At 45.0% G+C, this 15,709-nt stretch overlaps 1 long non-coding RNA gene across 1 annotated transcript; it reads right to left on the reverse strand.

Moving 5' to 3' along the window:
- Positions 1-344: 344 nt before the first annotated feature.
- On the reverse strand, positions 345-1,257 carry LOC112447168 (uncharacterized). Its single transcript, XR_003035279.2, has 2 exons — positions 1,114-1,257; positions 345-641 (listed from the first exon to the last, which is right to left on the reverse strand). It is a non-coding gene; the product is annotated as an uncharacterized lncRNA (long non-coding RNA).
- Between the last annotated feature and the right edge of the window lie 14,452 nt (positions 1,258-15,709).

The raw sequence follows: 15,709 nt of genomic DNA on the forward strand, positions 1-15,709 counted from the left end.
TGAAAGGACTCTAGCTTCTTGTCGATTTGCTGTTGCTGTTGACACTGAGGAATAGTTCTTTGTTTTACTTAGGATGAAATGATTCAAAGCACTTTTCTAAGGCTCAGTCTTTAAAGACTTGTTGAATTTCCCACATGACAGTCCAACCCGGTGACCAGCAGAGCCTGCGCCTAGCAACTGTCCTTCAGCCCTTGATTTCTGGGTTTGCACTCATCCACTCTGGGGTGTGCACATTGCCATTTCATTTCTCACTTTGTTCTGCTGCGATAATTGCACATTTGGGAAAAGGCAGCTAAAATATCACCGAGAAATTAAGAGAAGAAAAAGGTGACTTGTTGGAGTGCTTCCGTTAATTTAAGGCTTTATTCTGGTTTGCTTTCTGTCTGGCTTCCTATTTTAGGTATTTACTCCTCAGGGCTGGAGTAATTGCATTTCTGGGCTTTCTTCTTCAGAGTTGGCTTAGTAAGATTTTTCCAACACCTCAAAGGTTTTGTTTTGTTCCAATATATTCGGTTCCTTTGGACTGTTTGCCCTGAATGTCTTTCATCACTTCTCTGTCCCCTCCACCCCTTTGCAGATTTTCTATTGTTCGCACACTAGTTTCTTCTTGCACCTGGAATTGTTTGCTGAGACATCTCCATCTGCAAGCAAATTGAAAAGAGGTTGTTTCAGTAGGAGTGTCGCCTGCTCTTTCTCAGTGTGTGCTTGCATTTCTGTGACAGTTTGGGCGATGAACTAATTTCCCAGTGTTTGGCAGTACACCAGGATTGTTGACGCATCCATCACCCACCCCCCCAAACACACCAGGAGAAAGGGTTCTGATTAAATCTCCCCCAAAGTCCCTCCCATTTGTCACTCACTTCCGCCTGACTCTCCTGCTGCCCTTTGGTGGGAATTTTGGTTTTACATGAGAAAGAATTATTTTCTAGGTTAGATTTTTCCAAGGTAGCAACTTAACTGTGGTGGTTATCCTTTTTAAGAAGGGATGTCTTATTTTGGAACTGAGAAAGAAGCAGGGGGAATTCCATGAAAAATAACAGTGAAAGAAGAGAAGGTTGAAAATACACTGCCACCTAAATTTCCATTTAAACTGAGAAATAGTTCGCACGATACCATCAAAACGCAAGGCCTCCTTAGACGTGGGAGTCTGATCACCAATTAGTCTTCCTCGTTGCTTGGTTGGAGTTTATCTTTGAACGCCTGGTTCTATGGAAGCAGTTGTCAAGGAAACCTGGACTTCAAGGCACTTCCTGAGTTCTTTCCGTGGGCCCCGCCTCTGAGAGCTCGGGTGTGCCGTGGGGGCTTCTGTCTGCAGCTTATTATAGTTTTATCTCGATTAATACGAACAATCACTTGGTGACTCAAGGCAATTTTTTTTGCATCTCTTGATGAGGCATTGAAAACAATGAAACTGTCATTTTGTTCACCAGATGGATTTTAATGGATGTTCCACCTAACAGTTAGTCACTAATACTGTGTACAATGCACCATCCTCGAAGACTTTCATATGTGGATTTAGGATGGTGTCCTAATCAAAAGATGAGTCATGAAAACTACCCAGATTTTTAATTCTGTGAAGATGAAAATTGTGATCTAAACATTATTCATAGTCTCCATTTCCCTACTGATAGGGATATAAGACTCATGGATTAAGAGAATCTTCATCTGTTCAGTGTGATTCTTGAAATGTTTCTTTCAGCACAGCTTTTAGATTTTCCTTTGCTTAAGCCCTTGTGCCATAATGTGAGGATTTTTAAATAGATAATTTTTTGTTTGTTTAGTTTAGGGAAAATCCATAATACTCTATTATTTGGCTCTATTCAGAACTTAGCTATTCCCTAAAGTCATCTTCTAAATGAAATGAGGAACTTGGAAAAATGATTTTGTTTCCAATATAGTAAGAAATCAGCAGATCATCTTTCCTAGCTGAGTCCATTGGGCTGCTATCACACAATAACTTACAAACAACAGGAATTTATTTCTTATATTTCTGGAGGCTAGAGGTCTGAGATCAGGCTACTCACAGGGTTGGGTGATGAGCTATCTCCCTGTGTCTTCACGTGTGGAAGGGACGAAGGAACCCATTCAAGAGGGCTCCAATCTCATGACTTAAGCACCTTCTAAAGGCCTCATCTCTTAATACTATATTAGTATTATAGTAATATAGTATACTATATGTGCTCAGTTGCTCAATCATGTCTGACTCCTTGCAACCCCATGGCCCCAGCCCTCCAGGCTCCTCTGTCCATGGGATTTTTCAGGCAAGAATACTGGACTGGGTTGCCATTTTCTCCTCCAGGGCATCTTCCCAACTCAGGGATCAAACCCAGGTTTCCTGAATTGCAGGCAAATTATCATCTGAGCCATCCGGGAAGCCCCATACAATATATATATATATATATATATATATATATATATATATATATATACTATATATATTAGAATATATATACTATATGTAATATAGTATACTATGTGTGTGTATATAGTAGTATAGTATACTATAATATGATCTTCTCTGAGGCTCAGAGGTAGAGAATCTGCCTTCCAATGTAGGAGATGTCGGTTTGATCCCTGATTCGGAAAGATCCCTTGGAGAAGGAAATGGCAACCCACTTCAGTATTTTTGCCTGCGTAATCCATAGGGTTGCAAAGAGTCAGACATGTCTTAGTGACTAAAAAGAACCCAAATATTATAAATAGTAATATAGTATATCATCTTTGAGGGTCAAGATGTCAAAATATGAATTTTGGAGGTGGAACAGAAATATTCAGACCATAGCACTAGCTCAGCAGCTTTGTACTATTCATAATACCTGTGATCTAGTAAGTTCGGGTCAAAATTAGATGGCTAATGTTCATTCATTCCCTCATTCATTCATTCATCTAGCCATCCAACATTTACTTTGAGGAAGCCTCTATAACTAACAGTGTAACTTCAGTGAAAGGCCATGTGGCATAGCAGATTGATGACTCATCTGAGCTAAGGCTGTGTATAGATGTACTATAGCCAGGTCTCATATACAGTGATAAAGGGCTTGGGTTTTTTCCTTGTAGCAAATGAAAGCCATTGCAAGACTGCAATCAGAGGGATGATGAGTGGCTGACGGCAACATGGAGGATAAATCAGGCGGAAGAGTGGTGGCAGGTGAGATTTGAGGAGTGTGTTGAGTGGCCCAGGCAAGCCTGAGCTGATGATATGGGAGAAAACGAGCTCTAGAGATGTTTATGAGGAAGACTTGTAAAGATCTGATCGATTATCCCAGAGGCACTAGGTGGGGTGACTTTGACTCCCAAGCAGGAGAGGACGGATGTCAGAGGTAGGAAGATAGAATTGTGGGTTTGGGAGGTGCTGAGTGCGGGCTGCCTGAAGGGAAGTTCGAGAAAGCTCTGCAAAAGCTGAGCCAGGAGTTCAGGACACCTGAAGTACATCCTACTGCCAACAAAACATCCTCACTTTTGTTTTTGGGTCTCTTTGTTATTCTCACTTTCCCAAGCCCACTGTGACAATCTGTTAACAGCTCTTCTCCTGGCCTCAGCTCTGGTCTCTGCTCCATGAAATTCTCTCTTCATCCTGCCCCCAGAGGGATCCAAATGAAATGCTAATCCACCATTTCCTGATTAATTCCTTAAATGACATTTTCATGTCATTTCCTGATTAACGCTTTTCAGTGGCTCACTCCTCCCCACTGTGGGATGAAGCTCGAGCTCTTGGGCATAGCCCTCAAGCCCTCTCTGTGTGGCCCTTGCTGACATGATGAAGGATGTCCAACCTTGCACATTTTGCTCCAGCCCTACCAGTCCCTGGCAGTTCCCTGACCTCTCCCTGTGCTGTTTTATGCTCCTGCTATCATCTCTTGCTGGTAGGGTTGAAGAAGCAGGAGCAAATGGACTAATGAATGAGGCAAGAACCTGGAAGACATAGAAAACAAGTGATCAGAGACACAGGAAGACAGGCAGGAGAGCTCGCTGGGATTTCAGGAGAGGTTGTAGAAATTGTAGGGGATGTAGATGAAAGCGTGGGCGACCCAAGGGACCGGAAGTTGAGTGCAGGGGACACACTGGATCTGGGCTGCTTCTGCCAAACACAGAGTTCCTCTAATGGGCAATCTTGGCTCCGGGACTTTCCAGTGACCTGATGGAGATTTTCTCAGAACTGTGCTGCTGTCAGGACCTGCCTTCCCTGTCTCCTTTCACAGGTGTCACACTGGCATCATGGCTCAAAACCTCTCCTTGATGACTCCCACTCCCTTTATCTTTACAGGCATTTCCCTCAGTAAATCTCTGGTACATCTAATTCCATCTTTGTGTCTGGCTCGTCAAGGGTCCAAAATGATGTAACAGTTTGTAAGTTACCCAAATGCAGGGGCAGGGGCAGGGGATAAAAGGATCAAGGGAGGGACCTTGCTGGTGGTCCAGTGGTTAAGCCTTCACCTTCCAATGCAGGGGGTGCTGATCTCCAGCTAAGATCTCACATGCTTTGTGGCCAAAAATTCAAAACATAAAACAGAAGCAATATTGTAACAAATTCAATAAAGACTTTAAAAATGGTCCACATGAAAAAAAGTCTTAAAATAAATGGACCAAGGGACTTGATCTGATGTGGTGGAAGAATAGATGTGAGAGCATGGGGGTTGCCAGGGTAGACGGTAAGGATCAGAAAGGAGGGTGTGTGTGTGTGTGTGCACTCCATCTCTAAGTCATGTCCAACTCTTTTTGACCCCATGGATGGTAGCCCACCAGGCTCCTCTGTCCATAGGATTTCCCAGGCAAGAATAAGTGAATGGGTTGCCATTTCCTCCTCCAGGGGATCTTCCTGATCCAGGGACTGAACCCACATCTCCTGGGTCTCCGGCACTGGCAGGGAGACTCTTTACCATGGAACCACCTGGGAAGCCCAGAGAGGAGGATATGAAAACTTAGTTGATAAGGAGGCGAGGCGTAACAAAGTACCAAGAATGGGCATGAAGAATAGGGTGGCTGAAGTGGAGTAGAAGCGAAGGTCAATGATATTGGACAAAAATATAAAGCAAGAATATTAGTTTTCATTGATTTCACTCAAAACAGCTAAAAGACCGTCCTTCTCAGCTTTCTCTGCAGTTGGCACAGCAAAGAATATATGTAAGCAGAAGTCCTCAGAGGGGAGGGGGACCTGGGAAAAACTGAAGTGAGCAGCCATCCGGAAGGTGCACCCATTTGCCGTTTTGTTTCTCCCTTTTCTTCTTTTAGCCTTTCGGTCAGTTTGAACCCTGAGGCCACTTGAAGGATAGAAACCAAGGCTAAGAACAGAAAGACTGAGTCCCCAGTAACATGGATTCACCCTTCTCACCCTGTTCCACCTAATTTCTAGACTTGTTTTATGTGGACGAACTCCATATTATTTAAGCCACTTAACTTGAGGATTTTAGGTACAGCTAAACTTATGCTTCCCAGATGGTGCTAGTGGTAAAGAACTTGCTTACCAATGCAGGAGACATAAGAGTCTTGGGTTCGATCCCTGGGTTGGGAAGATTCCCTGAAGAAGGGCATAGCAATCCACTCCAGTATTCTTGCCTGGAGAAACCCACTCCAGTATTCTTGACTGGAGTCTAGCAGCCTTCAGTCCATGGGGTTGCAAAGAGTTGGACATGACTGAAGTGACTTAGCGTGCACACAAACTTATATAGAGATGCTGTTCACACAGACATAATAGGAACTTCTGCTGAACATCGTGTAGAGAGAAAGTACGTAAATAAGATGGCAAAGCACTTTGTGTATTTGGAGGTCACAGATGAGAGGAGCAAGAGGGAGGTGGCAGTTATGAGAATGTGTGAATGTTGGGGGAATCAAGCGAGCAGAGTTTTTGCACCAGAGTGGAGAACTAATGGGTTGGAAACATCAGTGGAAGGCAGCCAGTGGGAGAATGTTTATGTCTCCTGCCTGGCCCCATTGATTGTGGGGTGAAGCAGAGGAATAGCTTCTAGGCTAGAAGGCTGAAGTGGAAGAGTTTGTTTCCAGTGGGAGTTTTGGAAAATAATTGAAATGGACAGGGGAGCTCTATCAAGTGAAGGGAAGAGTCAGAGGAAATAAATCAGAAAATGAGATTGAGGTAAAGAGAGAGAAGATGACGGGGGGAAGTGTGGAGTGCTGCCTCTGGGGGCAAAGTGTCCGAGGATTAGAAAGAATAGAAGCACAGAGAGAAAGGCTTGCAGTGTTTCAGCCACTGATCCAGGCTTAGTGGTTGATGGCAGCACGGCCCCATGAGCTAGAACTGGAGCCTGAAAAGGTTCTGCATTTTTGCTGCTATTCAGGAACACATTTGTGCATGGTAGCAAGGATGAGTCTAGTCACAAATGTTGATTCTGACTCCAGTATCATATAGGTGGTGTGCTGCATGCTAAGTTGCTTTGATCATGTCTTACTCTTCGTGACCCCATGGACTGTAGCCTGCCAGCCTCCTCTGTCCATGGGATGCTCCAGGCAAGAATACTGGAGTGGGTTGCCATGCCCTCCTCCAGGGGATCTTCCCGACCCAGAGATGGAACCCACGTCTCTGATGTCTCCTGCGTTGGCAGGAAGCCCGTGCATGTGGAATCTCAATCCAAAAATGGAAGCGAGATTCTCGGTGAAGCCAGGATTGGAAAGTTGCCTGAAGTTGAGGTATCTGAGAATTAGGGTTTTTACCAGGCTCTTTGGAGAGAGGTACAGTTTCTCCCTTACTTGGTATTTCCTTAGGCACCCCTGTAGTCAAAAGAAAATCAAGGAAAAATCACAAATCTAAGAATTTGGGGGTGGAGGCCACAAGCGGAGAACTACTTGGCTCCGTGTATTACATGAAGGAACCAATGTCTGATGTGATTAGCATTTCTGAAGTTCAAGAGTACTGCAGCCATATTTCCTCTTTCCTTGTCTCTTTTCCTCTCCTAAAAATGAGGCATGAACAATAGGACTAAATTTTCTGAACCCTAAAGACAACAAAAGCTCTGAACATAAGTGTATTTTTGTTAATAAGCCAGAATTCTTGAAATTAGACCTCCCCCCAACCCCCGCTTTAAATGTAGGCTCTCTAGGACATACTTGCTTTCTGGAAAAATATTTATTTATTTTTGGCTCCTCTGAGCACAGGCTTTCTTTAGTTGTGGAGAGTGGGATCTACTCTCTAGTTGCAGTCATGGGTTTCTCATGATGGTGGCTTCTCTTCCTGCAGAGCTTGGGCTTTAGGTAAACAGGCTTCAGTAACTGCAGCACATGGGCTCAGTATTTGTGGCCTACGGGCTTAGTTGCCCCATGGCCTGTGGGATCTTCCAGACCAGGGATCGAACTGGTGTCCTCTGCATTGCAGGCAGATTCTTTTTATAAATTTATTTATTTTTTAATTAAAGGATAATTGCTTCACAGAATGTTGTTGTTTTCTGTCAAACCTCATGAATCAGCCACAGGTATACATATGTCCCCTGCCCTCTGCAAAGCAGATCTTAACCGCTGGACCACCAGGGAAGCTCCCATATTCACGTTCTATAACTAAGTTAATTCTGTTTTTAGGATTTCGTGACACTCACCCCATCTGGAGAGAATTAGGAAATATGTGGAATGTTGCAAAGATAGGGCTAGGAGTGACTAAGCCAGATATTGCCCCAAAGTGCCTTAGTCATCACAGGTCCTAACGCAATCCATGCACAACCTCCTCCCTGCAGAGAACACCCACTTCTTAACCTCCCCTCTTTATAGCACCTATCAGGCCCAGGATGTCCCAACAGTCCAGCTCCCAAGACGTAACATGTTTGGATTCCAGGGAAAATGAATAGACTTTGGAGGTTTCTGTTTTTGGCTTTCTGTCTTCAATGACTTTGGACGCTTTCTTCCAACTGGTTAAGATTATGAATGAATGTGAATGTGAAAGTCACTCAGTCGTGTCGAACTCTGCAACCCCATGGACCATACAGTCCACGGACTTCTCCAGGCCAGAATACTGGAGTGGGTGAAAGTGAAACCACTCAGTCGTGTCCGACTGCAACTCCATGGACTGTAGCTTACCAGGCTCCTCTGACATGATATTCTCCAGGCAAGAATACTGGAGTGGGTTGCCATTTCCTTCTCCAGGAGATCTTCCCGATCCAGGGATTGAACCTGGGTCTCCTGTATTGTAGGCAGGTGCTTTACTGTCTGAGCTACCAGGGAACTTCAGGGAAGTTCCCTTCTCTAGGGGATCTTCCCAACCCATGGATCGAACCCAGGTCTCCTGCACTGCAGGCGGATTCTTTACCAGCCGAGCCACAAGGGAAGGTTAAGATTAAATGTGCTTTTCTAAGGTTCTTTTGAGAAAAACCAGAAACCTGCACTTCCTATTCCTGTCACTGCTGGTTCCCACATTCCAGGAGATTCTCCCTGTCTCTCCAGCTTGTTGTCTTGGGATGCTATTCCCAGGCCTGGAGGAGCCAGGATGGAAGCACAGCAGTGGATGATGAGGAAACGTGGTGGGGAAGCTGGGATGTGATGGAAACTGGGGCCTCACAGTGTCATTTCCCTTTGTCCACTGTCATGGGCAGGGCAGTCCTCGAAGCTCTCAGGGACTTCTTCCCACCCCCGAGTCAGTTTGTGAACCCAGGGGAAACGCATTCAGTGAATACTAAGGGATGTCCATCGAGGGCCTGGGAGGGAAGAGGGGGTACAGTCAAATAGGGTCATCTGAAGAGAGTGTTAAAACGATGGCGTAGCTGGATTCTCCAGGAAACAGATGCTAGGGTGGAGTTAGGGTGTAACTGACTTACGGGGGTAATGTCTGTGGAAGATGAAGGGGAAGGAAATAGGAATGAACAGGGAAACTCTGTGCTCTTTGATGCTGATCTGATCCCTGTGAAAGAACACAGAGGAGGAAGCAGGACTGGGCAGGGAAGCCTCAGAGCACCATTCAGATCTGACAGAGTCTTAACTGATTCAGCAGGGACCGTGAGCAAAGACTGCCAGTTAGTGGAGTCCCTCTTGTTGGGCAGAAACGGCCAGGCTTACCCACGATGCTCAGTCACTGTCTGGGGCTGTTCAGGAAGATGGAAACAACAGCAACAATTCTGATCTCGAAGTCCTAGGGCCATTGGTTAGCTGCAGCCTTGCAGCTCAATGGCTAATTCTTTTTTTTTTGGCTGCACTGGGTCTTAGTTGCAGCACGTGGGATCTTTGATCTTCATTTCAGAATGCAAGATCTAGTTTCCCGACCAGGAATGGAACCTGGAACCCCGGCACTGAAAGTGCACAATCTTAGCCACTCGACCACCAGGGAAGTCCTGGCAAATTCTTTCTTGAAAAAAGATTTGAGAGACACACCTCTATGGCTGTCATCCAGGCTACTCGAAAAAGCATGGGGCATGGGGTTGTTAAGCCACTGGAAGCAACAGTCGGAGCTAGTGAGATAGGGGCACCACTAGCCCCCTTAGCTCCGAGGACAGAGAGACTGACCATGACCATCAGCTCAAGGATGCAGCAAGGATGGAGGGAATTGGGGCACCGATGCCTGGACCTCACTCACCGCCCCCCATCCTGCTGGTGCTCCCATTCTCCAGTCTCAGCCAGCTCACTGATATCACGTGTGCCCCTCAGCCTCCTCAAGAAGAGAGCGGGGTGGAGGGGCCAAGAGCATCCAGCATCCAAGGACAACTTCCGAGGAGCAACTACAGAGGGAGAGGTAACCCAGCCTTGGAGAAGGCAGGAGTCAGGACGTGCTGTTGCCTTGCTGTGCTTCTGCCCACCTGTGTGCTTCCTGTGATAGCTGGCCAGGTTCTAGACCACGGCTCTCCAACCCTCAGCAGCTGCAGTTCCCAAAGCAAGGTCCTCAGTGGCAGATGACCGAGTAATTCCTTGGGTGGTTGGATGGCATCATCGACTCAATGGACAGGAATTTGAGCAAACTCTGGGAGATGGTGAAGGACAGGGAAGCCTGGTGTGCTGCAGTCCACGGGGTCACAAAGAGTCAGACACGACTGATCAACTGAATAACAATTCCTTGGAAGTGGAGGAAGGAAGGGAGGGAGAGAGATAGAGACAGAGATTAAAGAGAGAGAGAGATGGGGAGAGAGAGAAGGAGGAGCAGGAGAAAGAGGATGGTGATGATCATGGTGTTGGGGAAGAGGAGGAAGAAGGGGAGGAAGACAGAGAGAGAGACTGAGAGCCGCCCTCTCACACACATCACACATCTTGTTCTATCAGGACTTTCCTGTATGAGGCATTGAGGGAACCAGAATCTGAAGTCAGTGACATGCCCTAGACTACTTATAAACCTGTGTCTGTGGTCCAGACTCCCCACATCAGTCCATCTTTCAGAGGTCTGGCGGCTTCTAGGAGGACCCTGTGGCCATCAGCACATGCGTCCCCTTAGGTCTTATCAACTCCTACAGAGGGCTCCTCTCTGTTATCAGCTCACTCTCTCCAGCTGCCTGTAGGCATTTATTTTGTGATGTTATTTCACAGACATTCACAGCCACAGGAAACATTAGTTCTGCTTCCGAGGAGTGGACAATACTAGGCAAATTACTTTTGGCAGTGAGCAGTTAAGATAATTTTTTAATGATACAAACAGGCCTCAGCCAATGGTGTTTGACACAGGCCTGCTGGAGTTGAACCCGGAGTGGACAGATGGTTTCTCTCCTAACTTAGTTTGATTGAGTGAGACATTTGATTTGAGCTTCTATTAAAGGGAAATAATGTATTTAATTGTTTGATGATGCTTGGCCTATTTTCAGTGAAAGCATGTAACTCTTTTTGTCTATAATTCCAAGCACCTTCCCCCACCCCCATTTAATCATCAAGGGTCAAATCCTTAAGTGAAGGCTTAGGACTTACCAAGTTACTTTTTTTCCTACACATTTAGAAAAGTGATTGTGAAAGATATCCAAGCCATGTGACAGTATTGGGATCATGGGATGGGAGATGGGGAAGATTCCTTCCTTTCCATAAGAATTTGTTTCCTTCTTGAGTCAGAAATAATTGGTGCAAGCTGTGTGGAGAACAATGTGGAGGTTCCTTTAAAAACTAAAAACAGAACTATCATATGACCCAGCAATCCCACTCCTGGACATATACTGGGAGAGAACCATAATTCCAAAAGATATACGCATCCCAGTGTTCATTGCAGCACTATTTACAGTACTCTTGCCTGGAAAATCCCATGGACGGAGGAGCCTGGTGGGCTACAGTCCATGGGGTCGCTATGAGTCGGACACGACTGAGCGACTTCACTTTCACTTTTCACTTTCATGCATTGGAGAAGGAAATGGCAACCCACGCCAGTGTTCTTGCCTGGAGAATCCCAGGGACGGGGGAGCCTGGTGGGCTGCCGTCTATGGGGTCACACAGAGTCGGACACGACTGAAGTGACTTAGCAGCAGCAGCAGGACATGGAAGCAACCTAAATATCCACTGACAAAGGTATGGATAAAGAAGATGGGGCATATATATATATATATATGGAATGGAATATATATATATATATATGTGCATATATACACACACTGAAATATTATCTTCAGCCATAAAAAGGAATGAAATCGTACAATTTGCAGAGATGTGGACGGACCCAGAGGCTGTCATACAGAGTGAAGTAAGTCCAAAAGAGAAAAGCAAATATCTTAGGTTAACAGATATGTATAGACTCTAGACGGAGAAGGCAATGGCACCCCACTCCAGTACTCCTGCCTGGAAAATCCCATGGACGGAGGAGCCTGGTAGGCTGCAGTCCATGGGGTCGCTGAGGGTCGGACACAACTGAGCGACTTCACTTTCACTTTTCACTTTCATGCATTGGAGAAGGAAATGGCAACCCACTCCAGTGTTCTTGCCTGGAGAATCCTGGGGATGGGGGAGCCTGGTGGGCTGCCATCTATGGGGTCACACAGAGTCGGACACGACTGAAGTGACTTAGCAGCAGCAGCATAGACTCTAGAAAAAGTGGTACAAGAAAGTGAAAGAAAGAAAAGAAAGTGAAGTTGCTCAGTTGTGTCCAACTCTTTGAGAGCCCATGGACTCCTCAGGCTCCTCAGCCCATGGAATTTTCCAGGCAAGAGTACTGGAGTGGGTTGCCATTTCCTTCTCCAGGGGACCTTCCCGACCCAGGGATTGAACCCGGGTCTCCCGCATTACAGGCAGACACTTTACCGTCTGAGCCACCAGGAAAGCCCTCTAAATTCCATATATATGCATTAATATACTGTATTGGTGTTGAACGTATTTGCAAAGCAGAGAGATTGGGATGTAGAGGACAGACTTACAGACACCAAGAGGGCAAGGAGGGTGGGATGAATTGGGAGTTTGGGGTTGACATATATATATACAGTACTATGAATTGTCTTCTAATTGATTTTGAGAAATGGACTATTTCCTGCCGTATTGGTGAACAAGGATGTCACAGTCACCAGCAATTGCAGCTACCACAGATGGTAGCTGGTGCGCCCTGGGGGAAACTCAGGAAGGAAAGAATACCTGCCGTCTAGCAGCCATCAGACTACAGCCACTCCCCACAGTGAGCCCTGAGGAAGCTCAGGATGTGAAAACAGGATACTGCCCACCTCCCCCAGCATAGCTGAGGGGAACAAAGGAATGACTTCAGTGAGCCCAGGCTCCTGCATCTTCCCATACATAGAAAAGTGCTAAATTTCTTAAGTTGAGCTATCTGGTTTTCTTTCATTAATAATCTTTTGCTTTCAGACTTGAATAATCTTCGAGTATTAGTACTCGAATAAACTTCTATGTAACCTAGCTCATTCCTTCACCTCTTTTCTCTCAGGGTTACTTGAAATGCCATCTCCCAGGCTTGAAGTGCTAAAAATTCCCACTGAAGAAAACATAACTTTCTTGCCTGGGAAATCCCGCAGGCAGAGGAGCCTGGTGAGCTACACTCTTTGGGGTTGCAAACAGTCAGATACAACTTAGCAACTAAATAGCAACAGGAAGTGACATAAATGCCCACTGACAGAGGAATGGATAAAGAAGACGTGGTTCTGCTAAGTCACTTCAGTCATGTCCAGCTCTGCGATGCTATGGACTGTAGCCTGACAGGCTTCTCTGTCCATTGGATTCTCCAGGCAGGAATACTGGAGTGAGTTGCCATTAATAGAATATTACTCAATAAAAAGAATGAAATAATGCCATTTGCAGCAACATGAATGGACCTAGAGACTGTCCCACTGAGTGAAGTAAGTCAGACAGAGAAGGAGAAATATCCTATGATGTCCTTTGTATGTGGAGTCTAAAAAGAAATGATACAAATGAACTTACTTACAAAACAGAAAGAGACTCACAGACTTAAGGAATGAATTTATGGTTGCTGGGGTGGAGGGAAGGATGAGGGGAAAGGAAAATTTGGGATTGACATGTATACACTGCTGTATTTAAAATGGATAAACAAGAAGGACCTACTACATAGCACAGGCAACTCTGCTCAATGTTACGGCAGCCTGGATGGGGGGTGGGGGTGTCTGGGGGAGGATGGAAGCATGTATATGTGTGGCTGAGACCCTTCGCTGTACTCGAAACTATCACAGCATTGTCAACTGGCTATACCCCAATACAAAATAAAAAGTTTGAAAAGCAAAAAATAAAATATAAACTCTCAGCTTGGAGGTTGTGAATATTTTTTTAAGTCCACAGTTTACTTTTGTACGTTGGATTGCTGCATCCCATCTGTATTCACAAACAGTGACAGCTGGGCCAGCAATGTTGAGGTCTTGGTACATGGTAAGCTCTCTGCTGGGAGCTTAGGATACTGGTATGCACACCACAAACTTGGGATTGCTTGCCTGGGGTTTCACCTTTAACAAGGTAAAGAACGGAATGAGTTACAAACCTAAGACAGCAATACTAAATAGTTTCTTTCTGCATTGCATTGCATTGCATTGCATGGCATGGCATTGCATTCATCCATTCATTCATCCAGTCATTCAGTAACATTTATGGAACTCCTCCCATCTCAGGCCCTGTTCTGTCTGCTGGGAAAACACTGGTGATTAAGTCTGGCATGATCTGCATGGCTCTTAAATGGGAGATGTGAATTCTTTGCCTATTATTTTACAGCCGCAGCTGTAATACATTCAGAAAACTGAGCCAAATGTGGTCAGAATTATGTGGAATTTGGGGAAATACATTTCTTTCTAATGAAGTTTTCCTCCTCCCTCCCCCCTCTTTTTCTGTCCATTGTTTTTTGAAAGGTGGTGTGCTGAGCAAAATTTCAGTAATCTGAGGTGTCATTTGCAGACTCGTTTGCTAAGATTTAGGGCTTCCCAGGTGAAGCTAATGGTAAAGAACTGTCTGCCAATGCAGGAGACACAAGAGGCACGGGTTCCATCCCAGGGTCAGGAAGATCCATCCCCTGGAGAAGGGAACAGCAACCTACTATAGTATTCTTGCCTATAGAATCCCGTGGACAGAGGAGCCTGGTGGGTTACAGTCCACAGACTTGCAAAGAGTTGGACACAACTAAAGCGACTTAACATGTAGCATGCACATTGCTAAGGTTCTATGGTACCTTGTGGTCTGTCATACCTGATGTTCTTCCCTTTGACTTTCTTTCTAATGCAAAAGAAATTTTAGAAATGCACTACAATCATTGGCCTAGAACTTGTAATAAAGGATATTCTTTTCAGTTAGAAATAACCCTTCAGTACTATATACCCACAAGCCAGGAACATTCTCCTATTTAGAGCTGAAAAGACAAGTGAAATGGGAGTAGCAAAAAAATAGATACATATGCATACTTTCAAAGAGTAATTATATTTTTACACCTCCTCAAGCTGTCCTATTTTCTCTCTCTCTCTCTGATGTGGCAGTGTTCAAGTTAAAGCAAATGGGAAAACAACAGACCGACTGTTACAACAGAAGACATTGTAAAAATCAGATTAACCAAGACAAGTTGGTTGGAAGGTTTAAACGATCTCTGAGCAGCCCCATTCTAACATAGAGTGGGGAGCTTTGGCAGCCAAATTCCCATGGCATACGATGGGTTGGTGACCTTATTCTGAAGCATGTTATTGTTTCCAAGTGTTGTAAAGCTGCAATTTCCTGGACACAGCAATGCTCATTTTAAGGGCATCTCTTCGATGGGAACTTCAAACAATTCAAAGGGAAACAAAGACAAACAAAAAAACCCCAAGATGGTGCATAAATATCTGGTCATCGCAATGATGCCTCATGAATATCTCCATCAGCTGTTCACATGGGTTTGGAAAGAGGGTCGGTTTTCTGAGTGATGCTGTCTTTGAGACTTGTCCCTTCTTTCCTTTTTTAGGGATACACAACTAGGATGGCTTCTGGCCACATCTTTTGCTTGGGTAAAGCTGAACCGAGTACTTCCTAAGCTTGCTTGCAATCGATTCCCGTAGTTTCCGGCCTAAGAACAGATGCAGCAATCATTGTTCTATTAATAGCTCTTACATATTATGGATGGAGAAGCAGCGATTTTGCATATTTTTCCTTAGGTTGTTTGTCTCCCAGCTGACAATGCAGCCATCCCTGGGTTGTATAAATGAAGGCCAAGGAGTCAAGTAATGTTTAAACAAAACCACATGAAAATGGCCTGTCCATTTCAGTGCCTTTAAATGGATTCAGGCCCCTGGCTTCAAAATGAGCAAGCAGGTGATGGAAAAGGCTCCAAAGTATCCTTGTTTAAAAATCTCCCACATCAAGGCAAAAGCAAAGACTCCACTTTTTAAAAATATATTTGTTTATTTGACTGCACTGGGTCTTAGTTGTG

This window comes from Bos taurus, chromosome 6, assembly GCF_002263795.3.
Source record: "Bos taurus isolate L1 Dominette 01449 registration number 42190680 breed Hereford chromosome 6, ARS-UCD2.0, whole genome shotgun sequence".
NCBI lineage: Eukaryota > Metazoa > Chordata > Mammalia > Artiodactyla > Bovidae > Bos > Bos taurus.